The 12,500-nt window shown below is 50.3% G+C and overlaps 1 protein-coding gene across 2 annotated transcripts in view; it reads right to left on the bottom strand.

Moving 5' to 3' along the window:
* The window catches only part of pdlim5b (PDZ and LIM domain 5b), a 77,397-nt gene that overhangs the window by 43,831 nt on the left and 21,066 nt on the right, over positions 1–12,500 (bottom strand). The gene's annotated exons all lie outside the window — the stretch shown is intronic.

The following is a 12,500-nucleotide window of genomic DNA, read 5'->3' as shown; positions in this document are numbered from 1 at the left end:
CCCTTATCAGCAGGGCCCAGAATAGCGTGGGCCCCGCCCCGGCCCCCGGTCCCCACCCCAGGGCCCCTACACGAGCTGGGTCTGCCTCTCTGTTTGATGTGGGGGGGGCAGGGTCATATATCTGCCTGACTTTAAAACATGTCCCAGCGGCAGCTAATGGTTTGATAATGGAGGTGGCACGCCTCCGAAGCTCAATCAGAACGGGAGGGTTGAAGGAGACGTCCGGCAGCTGGTTGGCGGATGCTGCTGGACGCTGCTGGTCCTCTGGGGTTTGATTCAGCGCCGCGCCCCTGGGATGGAGGCGGGGCCAGGCGTGGGGAGCGGAGGTGATTCTGGAGGAGCCGTGAGAGGCGCTCAGAGAGAGGGTCAGAGAGAGAGAGAGAAAGAGAGAGAGAGAGAGAAAGAGAGAGAGAGACTGAGAGAGAGAGAGAGAGAGAGAGAAAGAGAGAGAGAAAGAGAGAGAGAGAGAGAGAGAAAGAGAGAGAGAGAAAAAGAGAAAGAGAGAAAGAGAGAGAAAGAGAGAAAGTGAGAGAGAGATAGACTATTGTTTGCTTTGGGTCATCTGTGAGAGGCGGAGCTACACAGTCCAGTGGACCAGGCCTCAGAGGTCAGGAGGAGGTCATGTTAGTCTGAGAGGAAGGAAGTGATCTTATCTGACCGCTGGACTGGCTGCTGCTGCTGAGGTCCAGCTGGGGGAGATGCCCTGCATGTTAAACACTGTAGATCATGTTAGCTATTAAACAGCACAGACTGTGATGATAAGCTTGAATAACTTCACGTCCTGGCAGATCTAGGATAACATGAGGGGTTGTGGGAAAGGTCCAAGCCCGGTTAGAAACCACTACCAGAGACTAAGCGATACCGTCCGACCCACATCTTAAAGACACACTGGATAAAGTCAAAGCAAACAGCCCTGACATGCAGCCCCAGCAGATAATGCTGGAGGACTCGCTAGCCTGCTCACAGGCTCCGCAGCGCACAGCTGCTGGGAGCATTTCCTTCCTAGCGCCATGGTCTCCATATTTTCGCCTTTATTCACTGCAGCAGGATTCGCAGGCTTGTTTGACTCACCCAGAGGGCAGGGCTGCACCCAGGCGACAGGTGGGCCCTGGTACGTCAGCCCCCACACACACACACCGGTAACCTCGGCTAGAGCTGCCCGCCCCCGTGGTGAAACCATGACGACACGTGATGACTCTGACCCCAGGTATGGCTGGCAGTGATTATTATTACGCAATGCTGCACCTCGTCAATCACCTAACACACACACACACACACACACACACTCAACACACAGGATTACATTACACACAGGAACTAATAGTGCTCAGGGCTTTTAGCATGAAGACCTGAATCTGGGATGAGCAGCTCTCCCTGTCAGGATGACGGCCTACTGTCCAACAGGATGAGGGCCTACTGTCCAACAGGATGAAGGCCTACTGTCCAGCAGGATGAGGGCCTACTGTCCAACAGGATGAGGGCCTACTGGACGACACTGCTGGCTGTGGACCTGTGGGTCACTGCTCACCACAGAGCCTGGGGGAGGTAGGAGGGTGGGTGTAAAGTCTGGTGTGTGTGTGTGTGTGTGTGTGTGTGTGTGTGTGTGTGTGTGTGTGTGTGTGTGTGTGTGTGTGTGTGTGTGTGTGTGAAGGAGACCTGCCCGCACAATGAGAAACAGATTGTAACTAGAAATACTGTAGTGCTCAGAGAGCACAGATCTCCACCCCTGAATGCATTTCTCTGTGCACGGCACAATTGAATGGGTTCTAAATTGGCCCATGCTACACCCCTCCAACGAGTTTCATGAAAAGTGTTCTGGTAGTTTTTGTGTAATCCTGGTCTAAAATGAATGGAGGTGAATGGTCGGCCCGGCTGTGTTTGGGCGGCTCATAGACCCGGCCTGTGATTCGGATCTGCTCCAGAATTGAATGGGTTGTTAGTTGACCCATTCAATTCACCTCTCCACGGAGTTTCAGGAAAATTAGACTGGTTGTTTTTGCGTAATCCTGCTGAGCGACATACAGACTCAGGGTGTGCTGGCGGTGCCCCGGACCAGACTAAAAACCCAGGGTGACAGAGCCCAGGGTGACAGAGCCCAGGGTGACAGAGCCTTTGAGGCGGTGGCACCAAGACTGTCCTCTCCATGTCCAACCCTGCTCTGTCCTCCTCTCCATGTCCAACCCTGCTCTGTCCTCTCAGACACAGTAGTTGTCCATGTCTCCGGACGCCAGCTCATCCCACAGAGCCTGTGACTCACTTTAGTGAGTGATCAACCTGAGACAAGAGTCTGTCTGTCGAGGACCTATTCACTCCCTATCTCTCTCTCTCCATCTCTCTCTCACCCCCTCTCTCTCTCCCTCCCTATCTCTCCCTATCTCTATCTCTCTCTCTCTCTCTCCCTCTCTGTCTCTCTCTCTCTCTCCCTCCCTATCTGTTTCTCTCTCTCTCTCCCTCCCTATCTGTCTCTCTCTCCCTCCCTATCTGTCTCTCTCTCTCCCTCTCTCTCTCTCTCTCTCTCTCTCTCTCTCTCTCTCTCTCTCTCTCTCTCTCTCTCTCCCTCTCTCCCTCTCTCTCCCTCTCTGTCCCTCTCTCTCTCTATCCCTCCCTATCTGTCTCTCTCTCTCTCTCTCTCTCCCTCCCTATCTGTCTCTCTCTCCCTCCCTATCTGTCTCTCTCTCTCTCCCGCTGTCTCTCTCTCCCTCTCCCTATCTGTTAGGGCTAATGGAGGAGGACCCAAGAGCAGACATGATAGGCGTAGGGGGACAAGCCCACGTTGGGCCACAATGGGCTGATTGGTGAGGTCAGGCAGGTGTGGAGTGGGACCACGCCCGGCTTGTGGCTGAGACTGGTGAGAGCGCAGTTCCCGCTGCGCCCTCTGGGACGTACCAGGAGAATCTGAGTCAGAGTCAGAGGGCTTGGAAGTGGGACGAAGGCGGGGCTGGCGAGGTGGGGGCGTGACACTATCTCTCTATCTCTCTCTCTCTCTCTCTCTCTCTCTCTCTCTCAGACTGAGAGAGGCTGAGTGCGTCAAGCTGGGTCATCTGATGAAGATGTCTGTCCAGCAGCTTGCTGACCTGCTGCTCCTCTATGGAGGTGATGTGTGAGGCCTAATGCTCTTACTGTGTTGAGTAATCCCTTCTAATGGGGAGAGAGAGAGAGAGCTGGGGGGGGCTGAGAGGAGGGGGAGGGGGGTTGAGAGGGGGGGGGGGGGGGCTGACGCGTTGCTTCATTATCAGAGAGATCAGAATGGAGGAAGACGCGTTGCTTCGTTATCAGAGAGATCAGAATGGAGGAAGACGCGTTGCTTCGTTATCAGAGAGATCAGAATGGAGGAAGACGCGTTGCTTCCAGCCCACACAGACAACACACACACTGGGACACGCAGCAGCAGAGAGCACAACTGCGCTACAACACAAAAAGGGACACAACTTCTGTCTCCCTCTCTCTCTCTCTCTCTCTCTCTCTCTTTCTCTCACACACAAACACACACACACACACACCATACACTCACAAACACAGCAGTCTGAGTAGTCTTGGCTCGTTTAACTTCAGGACTTCTCAGCTCTAAATTGCTCTCTGGTGTTTCCTCAGGCTCCGGTCTGGGGGTGTTCAGGTCTGGAGGTGTTCAGGTCTGGGGGTGTTCAGGTCTGGGGGTGTTAAGGTCTGGGGGTGTTCAGGTCTGGGGGTGTTCAGGTCTGGGGGTGTTCAGGTCTGGGGGTGTTAAGGTCTGGGGGTGTTCAGGTCTGGGGGTGTTCAGGTCTGGGGGTGTTAAGGTCTGGGGGTGTTCAGGTCTGGGGGTGTTCAGGTCTGGGGGTGTTCAGGTCTGGGGGTGTTCAGGTCTGGGGGTGTTAAGGTCTGGGGGTGTTCAGGTCTGGGGGTGTTCAGGTCTGAGGGTGTTCAGGTCTGGGGGTGTTCAGGTCTGAGGGTGTTCAGGTCTGGGGGTGTTCAGGTCTGGGGGTGTTCAGGTCTGAGGGTGTTAAGGTCTGGGTGTGTTCAGGTCTGGGGGTGTTCAGGTCTGGGGGTGTTCAGGTCTGGGGGTGTTAAGGTCTGGGAGTGTTAAGTGTAGATTCTGTTACTGAGACTCTGAACACCCTCTGGGGAACGGAGGCCATGTTCTGCGAACCCGGAGAAGAACAGCGCCGGGCCAGGCGAGCACTATAACTCACACACTCCTCCCCCCTCCCCCCTTCCCTCTCCTCCCTCCTCCTCCCATCCCTCTCCCTCCCTCCTCCTCCCTCCTCCCCCCTCCCCCCTTCCCTCTCCCCACTCCTCCTCCTCCCTCCTCCTCCCTTCCCTCCCCTCTCCCCCCTCCTCCCCCCCCCCCCTCCCTCACAGCCTCCAGGGTCAATGACAGAGTCAACAGCAGGGGTTATGGGAGGGAGCACAGCGTACTCACACACTCAGCAGGAGCTGAGATTCCAGTGTGTGTGTGTGTGTGTGTGCGTCTACATCTAGACTCTCTCCATGAAGGGAGAGGGCAGGGGAGAAAAGACGCTGCGTACCGCCGCCTATATTTAGTAAAACATCAGATGCTTATCATCTTCTCCAGACTCTGCAGAGAGGGGCGAACCTCCTTCTGAAGCCCCTGATAAAAGACTAGTGTGTGTGTGTGTGTGTGTGTTCATTTTACTGTCTGTTAAATACAGTCATCGTCAGGGAACAGAGAACACCCTGTCATCCAGCCTTCTCCTGGACACACACGGTCTCTCTCACACACGGTCTCTCTCACATGGTTATGAAACGAACACGCGTGACGCTAGGAATGTGCGCCATCTTCTCTCTGGGAACACCAGCGGTCGATCGATTAATCGCTCAACTGAATAATCTGGCCAATTAAATGCCGGCTGAAGGTAATCATAATTATTTTGTTATATTTTTCATTATATTTTTAGTGCACTGCAGACATAGTGCAGAGCAAACATAGACAATGCAGACTATAACATGTTAAATATGTATGTATATACAGTACATTACATACAGTACATACAGTATTTATTTATTTATTTTTATTACTAGCGCAATGCCCGTTTAAAATGCACTTGCCATGACAACCAGTAGTTGCGTCCTCCTTCCATTCTAGTGTGATATAGGCTACTGCACAACGTTAGCTGCTGCTAACATGCAGCTGTGATGTGTACCGTTGGGAACCACAGAAGACATCTAGCTACTGTATAAAGACTGACCTGTCTAACTACTGTATAAAGACTGACCCGTCTAACTACTGTATAAAGACTGACCTGTCTAACTACTGTAGAAAGACTGACCCGTCTAACTATTGTATAAAGACTGACCTGTCTAACTACTGTATAAAGACTGACCCGTCTAACTACTGTATAAAGACTGACCTGTCTAACTACTGTATAAAGACTGACCCCTCTAACTACTGTATGAAGACTGACCTGTCTAACTACTGTATAAAGACTGACCCCTCTAACTACTGTATAAAGACTGACCCCTCTAACTACTGTATAAAGACTGACCCGTCTAACTACTGTATAAAGACTGACCCCTCTAACTACTGTATAAAGACTGACCCCTCTAACTACTGTTTAAAGACTGACCCCACTTACTACCGTATAAAGACTGACCTGCCTAACTACTGTATAAAGACTGACCCCTCTAACTACTGTATAAAGACTGACCTGCCTAACTACTGTATAAAGACTGACCCCTCTAACTACTGTATAAAGACTGACCCCTCTAACTACTGTATAAAGACTGACCCCACTAACTACTGTATAAAGACTGACCTGTCTTACTACTGTATAAAGACTGACCTGTCTAACTACTGTATAAAGACTGACCCCTCTAACTACTGTATGAAGACTGACCCCTCTAACTACTGTAGAAAGACTGACCCGTCTAACTACTGTATAAAGACTAACCCGTCTAACTACTGTATAAAGACTGACCCCTCTATCTACTGTATAAAGACTGACCCGTCTAACTACTGTATAAAGACTGACCTGTCTAACTACTGTATAAAGACTGACCTGTCTAACTATTGTATAAAGACTGACCCCTCTAACTACTGTATAAAGGCTGACCCGTCTAACTACTGTAGCAAGACTGACCCCTCTAACTACTGTATAAAGACTGACCTGTCTAACTACTGTATAAAGACTGACCCCTCTAACTACTGTATAAAGACTGACCCCTCTAACTACTGTATAAAGACTGACTCATCTAACTACTGTATTAAGACTGACCCGTCTAACTACTGTATAAAGACTGACCCCTCTAACTACTGTATAAAGACTGACCCCTATAACTACTGTATTAAGGCTGACCCGTCTAAAGGTGCTTGTCCACCGGGGAGCTGTATTTTAGAGCTGGCGCTGTTTTCTCGTTGTTTATAATGGGTAATGAGCTCTAGGGCGCTATAGAGACGAGAGCTGTGTTCCAAGCGCTTTTTAGCGCTACAGCGCTATGAGCTCTAGGCTTTTTTTGCAGTTGAAAAAAGTGTAACTTTTTGGGCTAGAGCGCAGGCTGTAAACAGCTGTTCTGACAATGACAACGGTCAGTTTTTGGCAAAACCGCAGACAGCGAACGTTAGCACTAGCTAACATCTTAACTTGGCTAGTTAATCTGCAGTCTGCAAAAACACGACACTCGTTGCTAACGTAGCTGTAAAACATCGGTAGCCTAGCCAGCTCTAAACTCCAGCTCTAGTGCGCTCTACGCAGCTGTAAGCTAAGCGCTGTTCAGCTACATACAGCTCGTTGGTGGACACACAGCCTAACTACTGTATAAAGGCTGACCCGTCTTCTGTCTGAAGCTAATTAGCAAGAATGAACGGCAGCTTCACAACATAAACTACTGCACTTTAAGGCTGTAAGGCTGTAATAAGGTCTCGTCTATTATTTACTGAAATATCAAACAAGTCCCCCGTGGAACGCGTTAGCTGTTTTCAGTGTTGTAGCCAAGACGAGGAGTCTGCCAGAATCAGCTGCTGCTAACATGTAGCTGCAGCAGTTAGCAGGCTAGCGAGCTTCGTTATGACACTGTGAAGGATACACATGGCGACACAGCGTCCTCTGGGTGTACCTCCTTGGTTCCTCGCTCGTGAAAACATGCCCGTGCCGTTCAGAGCCAGGTTCTCGAGAACCGCTGATCCAAACTACTTCACGGGACACATGCACGTCCTTTGGTCCTGAGCAATACGCCTGTGCCTGCTGCATATCAGCCTCATACAGCGCCCGGCTGTCCAGCCAATCAGGATGCAGATACGTCCAGTACACAACAGATACAGTGGAGAGAAGTGCAGACAGAGCGGAGAGACATTTCCTGAATTTGTGAGCTCTTCATGCTTCTTTGAGAGAGAAGAAAGGTAAGTATAAAAGACTCAGCTCCTCAGGTCCTCATAGGCCAGGGTCACTTCAACAGCTCCGTTCTCGCCACACAGACAGGGCAAAAAGGACAACCAATCTTTGTTCCGCAGAATGCAACAGAACGCTTCTCATTAAGTTTGTCTGGATGGGGCGGCTTTCCAAAACGGATGAACCACGCGCTGCCACAGCGCTGGCTCTACTGCAGGGGTCAAACCAACGGCTGTTCCACTGGGGTGCCACCCTCCCTGAGTGCGCCCTCCTCCGTCAAGAGAAGCAGGACTGCAGTACCACAACGCATCACGCCACAGTGGCGTCCCTCTGCCTGCGGTCTCACCCCCGTGGACAGACGCAGGCCTGGTCAGCTGTTGGGTCAGGGTGACCCAGCACACAGGGCAGGTGGTGGGGATGTATAAGTGAACCAGTGGAAATGCTCTGACCTCTGCGCCCGAGGACTGTTAGAAACTCTTCACAAAAGACACCAAAGTCACTCATCTAATGTGACCATCTACAGTAAGTGGTCTGTTGGTATCCCTGTGCTGGCTGTACACCTGACTGCAGCCATAAAGCAGTGGCCATGACAGTTATGGGTGAGTTTATCAGTAATTGTTTATGGCTTCCTGCATACCGGACAGACATGTGGTCAGAATCATCTCTGGTATTGAAGGTCTGAGAGGAGAGGCGGTCCGCTGTGAGCCCGTGGATGGAACTCTGTCCAGTGATTACAAGTGGTCATGGTTAAGAGATCTGATCAATATGGATTAAGAGGGAGCTGAGTAGAACATTATGTCTCATCTTAAGGAAGAAAGAGAGAGAAGAGAGAGAGAGAGCAGACCACAATTGCTTCCACGTGTCTTCCATCTATCCATGACAAGGCAATTACTCCGTATAATCAAATAATAAGAACATAATCATAACTTTCTAATTCATGCCTTATAACTGCTGAGATTGAGAAATGTACAGATTCATCATCTTATCATTCAGAGCAACTATAGGATCAAGAAACAAGGGCCTGGTTCTGTGAAGACAGTATATTCATTCATTCAAGATTCCTTTTATTTCTCACATCTAATGTACAGTGTGTACAGTCACAGTGAAATCTTGCCGTCGGCTCCAAGATTATGCTGATGATGCATGTGTTAGTGTTATGGTTCTGGCCGGGCCCACCCGGCTCTCCCCCTGCTCCCAGTCTGGACCCTCGCCCTGGACCCCTGGTCCGCCCTGCTCACCCCCTGCTCCCAGTCTGGACCCTCGCCCTGAACCCCTGGTCCGCCCTGCTCTCCCCCTGCTCCCAGTCTGGACCCTCGCCCTGGACCCCTGGTCCGCCCTGCTCACCCCCTGCTCCCGGGCCAGAACCTTGTCCTTGTGCTGGTGTCTTGTTGGAATTCCTCCATGTCCTTGTCTGGGTGATTGTCTGCACCTGTGTCTCGTTGTGTCTTGTTGCACACCTGTACGTTGTTCCTTGATTGTTCTCCCAGAGTATATATGCCCTCCTGTTTCCTTTGTCGGTTCATTTGTCTATGTTAAGGTGTTGTTATGCTATGTTATGTTATGTTATGTTATGTTATGTTATGTTATGTTATGTATGTGTATGCATGTATGCACGTACGTATGTGTGTGTGTGTGTGTGTGTGTGTGTGTGTGTGTGTGTGTGTGTGTGTGTGTGTGTGTGTGTGTATGGATGTAGTACTTTTTTTTGTCAAATGTGTGTCCAAAATATCGGTATCAGGCTTCAGAAACCCCCATGGTAGGACCCCTGACCCCTGACCCCTGATTACCATGTGAGGAGAGGAACTGCTCACAAAGATAAAGCCAATGTTTCAGATTTAGGCGACACTGTTATCACAACTAGATGTACAGTATGATTCCAGAGACTCTGCCTGAGGCATTCGTGGTGCAGCAGATTTCGACCCACCATGATTCAATCAACCTGCGCTGAGCAGATAATGCCATATCTTATCAAAAAAATTGATTTACTGTGCATTAACAAGTCAAACAGAACTACAGTCCACAGAACTACAAACAAGAAATAAGCACGACTCCCTTCTGGCATGCCTGTCATGTTTAACTCATCTTCTAAACGTCTCACATGTTTTCTCACACTCTACCAACTGATAATGACACATTTTATTTGCAAACCTCCCATGCGTCAACCGTCAAGGCCTTTATCCAGCACTCAGTTAACAGAGGAACCGAGATAAGACCTTATCACAACTAGGAACAGCCCGTTAAATCAACCTGTTGAAATATTCATCTTCCTTGCGCTGATTAAGTAAGTAGTAAGTAGGTAAACTTTATTTATATAGCGCCTTTCACTGCACGAATGCACAAAGTGCTTCACAATACAAATAAAACATAACTCTGAAAAGGAAAAAAAGGAGAAGCGTGCCCTCGCCAAGAGCAAAAGTAAGAGAGAGAAAAAAGTAAAAAAGAAATGTCCATGTTTTTGAGAGAGGGGCAGCGTGTTTGTAGTCGCTGGAGTCACAGGAAGTGAGCTGTGGTCAGAGCGGGGCAGAGCAGAGCAGAGCAGAGCAGAACAGAGCAGAGCAGAGCAGAGCAGAGCAGAGCAGAGCAGAGCAGAACAGAGCAGAGCAGAGCAGAACAGAACAGAGGAGAGCAGAACAGAACAGGACAGAACAGAACAGAGCAGAGCAGAGCAGAACAGAACAGAACAGAACAGAGCAGAATAGAGCAGCGCAGAAAAGAGCAGAGCGGGGATGAACAGAGCAGAGTGGGGCAGAGCAGAGCAGAGTGGGGCAGAGTGGGGCAGAGCGCCCTTCAGGTGGACGTGACGTTGATCCGAGGTGAAGGACACAGACGCCTTATATGGACTGAGTGACGGTCAGACTAGCAGTTATCTCCCTGAGACAGACTGGCTCGTCACACACAGACGTTCTCCACGTTCTCCAACACCTCCCTGAGACAGACTGGCTTGTCACACACAGACGTTCTCCACGTTCTCCAACACCTCCCTGAGACAGACTGGCTCGTCACACACAGACGTTCTCCACGTTCTCCGACACAACGTTCCTCAGCCAAGGCCTGTTCATAAATAAGTCCGATCATTCATGGGGAGAGACTGGGAAACTAGACTGGGAAACTAGACTGGGAAACTAGACTGGGAAACTAGACTGGGAAACTAGACCTCTGAATTCCTACTTGTTCAGTTTCCTAGTCTCTCCATGAATGTTTGACCCGACTATTATGGGCTGTACTGGTATGTGGGACCGTTTGGATCGGGCCTGACTGTCTCCCTAGCTACAGTAGAGTATAGTAGCTTGAATCAATTATGAATGCATTTCACCATCCAGAGATGCTGTGATCAGCTTGCTCTTTAAAAGGCTGATCCAGGGTCCCATCCCAGCACGAGCCCCAAACCCGAGCCCAGCATGTCTCCTTAAAGCTGATTAAACCGCCGGACCCTGAACCCTCTGGCCTGTAAACTCCCGGCGCTGATTCTGTGGAGGCAGCATTCCTGCGTGGCTGTGCGGAGCTCCACGGCCCGCTGTGCCAGAACAAGCAGAACAAACGGCCCATAAAGTCCAGTGTAGCAGAGAGCTGGCCACCGGCGCAGTCTGGTCTCTTATACCCACACACCTGCTACAGCGCTGGGAGAGAAACAGATGAGCGCATGGGCAAGCGAGGGAGAGAAGAAAAGAGCAGAGGAGAATGAACAGAACAGAAGAAAAGGATAAAAAGCCAGTGTTCTCTTCCTTTCAGGGAATCATCCCAATTAAAGCCCCTTAAACAGAGGCAGATGGCCCTGGTCCATTTAGTTGGCCCGGTTGTCTAGGCCAGCCTGGTGCCGTGTGGTTGTCTGGTCCAGCCTGGTACCGTGTGGTTGTCTAGGCCAGCCTGGTACCGTGTGGTTGGCCTGGTTGTCTGGTCCAGCCTGGTACCGTGTGGTTGTCTGATCTAGCCTGGTACCGTGTGGTTGTCATGGCGACCACGCTGCTGACAGACGGGTGAAACACCAGCCCGACCGACGCTGGCACTCTCCGGGCTAACGCCATGACAACGCAAACAAAACAAGCCCATTCCAGAAGCAGGACAAGCAACAGAGCCTGAACACAAATGCTCTCTAGTCTGGAGGGGGAAAAACGTCTGAATCTCAATGCCGAAGGGAATCGGGAATCACCTGATGTCCTTGTGCGACAAAGAACATTCAGTGCTTCAGCTGAGGGCGAATGTACCGTAGCATTCAGGGATTTTTGACTCTCTCTCTTTGTGTGTGTGTGTGTGTGTGTGCGTGTGTGCGCGTGTGTCCGTGTGTGTGTGTGTGTGTGTGTGTGTGCGAACACATTACGACAGTCACAGAGGAAGCAGGTGAAGTGCAGTTTTAGACATGACTATCAGGGCGTGTGGAAGTGCAGCCCTCCTGTTGGGGCCATGTGGACCCGCCCCCATTAGGCCCGATGAGAGGGCCTGGTTCCTCTGTGTGGACTGACCGGTCTGGTCAGCCCTCAGTAGGAGCACACCGGGGGACTAGGGTTGGAACACAGCTGATGTAGCAATCCTGTTAGTTGAATCACTTTCTGTTTTAGTTTAAGCCGTAAGAGTACGATACAAGAGTATGAGTACAATAATGTTGTACATGGAAACATCCAGATGTCTTTGGAACAAACGTGGTGTTTAGGTTTTCATTTCTGTTATGAAATGAATGCCGTCATGTTTGAAACCCTAGAAGTTTGAGCTGGTCGGAGTGTGGCGTTAGCAGGGTTGCCAAGTTTGGAGCTTGGAGTGAAATTTATCCCCTTCCCGTTAATTTTATTGCCGACAGGGGGGTGCTAACAGAGATTTTGAGATTTTAGCGTTAGCTAGCGTGAGCTGGTCTCAGTGTGGCGTTAGCATTAGCTAGCGTGAGCTGGTCTCAGTGTGGCGTCAGCGTTAGCTAGTGTCAGCTGGTCTCAGTGTGGCGTTAGCGTTAGCTAGCGTGAGCTGGTCTCAGTGTGGCATTAGCGTTAGCTAGCGTGAGCTGGTCTCAGTGTGCCGTTAGCTAGAAAGAGCTGAAATAAACGTAAAGTGTTTTTCCTGGGCCGACATTCCTGAGGCCCTGCCATCTCGTTTGTCTTCTTGGGCCAATTATTTGATCTCAGACATTTGATATTTTTCTACATCTAACAAAAGAGTAAAGTCGGGATGTGATATAAATCAATACAGAGTGATAACTTG

Source organism: Borostomias antarcticus (genome assembly GCF_949987555.1).
Source record: "Borostomias antarcticus genome assembly, chromosome: 2".
Lineage (NCBI taxonomy): Eukaryota > Metazoa > Chordata > Actinopteri > Stomiiformes > Stomiidae > Borostomias > Borostomias antarcticus.
Note: the sequence above shows the minus strand (reverse complement) of the source record. Positions and strands in the feature narration are given on the sequence as shown.